Source organism: Engraulis encrasicolus, chromosome 5, assembly GCF_034702125.1.
Source record: "Engraulis encrasicolus isolate BLACKSEA-1 chromosome 5, IST_EnEncr_1.0, whole genome shotgun sequence".
In the NCBI taxonomy this organism is placed as follows: Eukaryota; Metazoa; Chordata; class Actinopteri; order Clupeiformes; family Engraulidae; genus Engraulis; species Engraulis encrasicolus.
Genome location: NC_085861.1, coordinates 57,079,226 through 57,081,195, shown reverse-complemented (window position 1 = coordinate 57,081,195; position 1,970 = coordinate 57,079,226). Strand labels below are relative to the sequence as shown.

Here is a 1,970-nt window from a genome sequence, read left to right as displayed (position 1 = left end):
CAGGTTCGTATATGAAAATATGTGCAATGAAAAGGAAAAGGCTATTTTAGTGTGCCCTATTTTGCATGGTGGTAAAAAACCCGACTTCTCACAAGGAGGAGGCGTGTAGCTTTGGAAATAGCGTGATTTTAAAATAATAGCCTAATAGGCTAATAACCCAAGCAGCAAAACACGTTTTCTGAACCAATTGACACGTTTTTTAACGGTGTCATTTAGGTGTTGAATAAAACCAACGTGTCAAACACGTTTGTGGAACGTTTTCTTTGACACGTTTGCAAAAACACCTTTTAAAAGCGTTCAATACACGTTTAGGTTTAGTGTCAAATGACACGTGAAAATACCAACGCATCTGACACGAAATCTGAACGTACAAATTTGGTGTCAAAAGACACGTTTCTTAAAACACTGATCTGACACCAAATTCGAACATGCAGTTTTGGTGTCAAAAGACACGTTTTTTAAAACACTGATCTGACACGAAATCTGAACATACAAATTTGGTGTCAAAAGACACGTTTTTTAAAACACTGATCTGACAGGAAATCTGAACGTACAAATTTGGTGTCAAAAGACACGTTTCTTAAAACACTGATCTAGCACTGAAGTCCAAGTTGTTTTTGTCTGAACCTGATGCAGCTCGCGCTTGGCCGGTTGCTAGGCGACCGCTCTGATTAACTGAAAATGCACTTCTTTTGCCTGACCTCACAGACCTTCACCCTCTTGATTTCACCGTAAACTTTTACTATTTTATCCTTCATCTTTCATATTTTCACCTTCTTTGACTTTACCCACATCCTCTTTACTACCAACTATCAACCCTCCTTTTGACAATTTCTCTTTCTGGATCTACAACGTGAAACTTCAAACGTGAAACTCCGGTGAGTTGTCATTAGCATTTCGCTAATAACATTTACTCATTAGAAACAATGGGGGCTTTTAGACTGTAATGAAACGTGGTTTCCATACTTCTAGTCTACCGTTACGAACATTGTATTGTTCTATAGACTAGTATTTAAGATTACTACAGGTGCCACCTCTGTATTATTTTATTAATAAGGTGAGAAGACATAGCCTGATAAACCAGACTAAATGTGGATGTCTAATTAATGTCTAATTTCCACCCGTAGACAAAACATTTTGGCGTCCAGCGGGTGGCGCTGGTTCACCAGGCTAGAGAAGACATAGAAGTATGTTGACAAGATTTTGTTTCATATTTCATACACGAGTCCCTTGAACCCAACGGACATTAGAACTACAGTGAAATCCTCGCGACCAGCAAATCATGATTTTTAGAGTGGGCTCATGCAGCTGCGGCCCATTATGATATTTGTCATGAGCATCACTTGTTGAATAAGTTCTTCTTTTCATGTTTCAGGTGAAGCCAACGCAAGCGTCCTCTTCAACATTGTCAACAGAAAGCCCAGACACAGACTGCACTCTAGCCCCTTAAGTCCAAGTGGCAGCTTGTTTTAAAAAAAATAAATACATGCATTACACATATGCTTTTCTTCTTTTGCATAACTAGGCTAACTAAGGCTATAATAATAACAGTTGTAATAATGGTAATGGCCTCATAAATGCTATAGGATAAAGCATAGGCCAAATTTTAAGCCCCTAACAGAAAAAGCAAGCCCATATGGCGCTGCGGCAGGTTTTATTTTTGGTGTCAAAAATAGGTGTTGAACACGTAATAAAACCCAAATGTACACCTTATTTGTACGTCCGTGGACGTGTTTTTCCGAACGTGTTGTTTGACACCATTTTGAAACGTTTAGAGAACGTGTTGGACACCAAAAAATAACCCTTTCAGAACGTGCTGAGCACGTAATCGGGAACCTACAAATTAACCATATCTGAACGCAATTCTGAACCTATTCTGAACCAATTCTGAACGTGTCACCAAAAATAAACGTTAAAAAAACGTGTTGGGCACGTTAATTTGCTGCTTGGGAATATAACTCCTTGGCCAA

The 1,970-nt window shown here is 38.8% G+C and overlaps 1 long non-coding RNA gene across 1 annotated transcript; it reads left to right on the top strand.

Annotated features, from left to right (window-relative positions):
• Window positions 1–671: 671 nt before the first annotated feature.
• On the top strand, window positions 672–1,496 carry LOC134448713 (uncharacterized). The gene is made up of 2 exons (XR_010034843.1): window positions 672–878; window positions 1,376–1,496. It is a non-coding gene; the product is annotated as an uncharacterized LOC134448713 (long non-coding RNA).
• The last annotated feature ends 474 nt before the right edge of the window (window positions 1,497–1,970 follow it).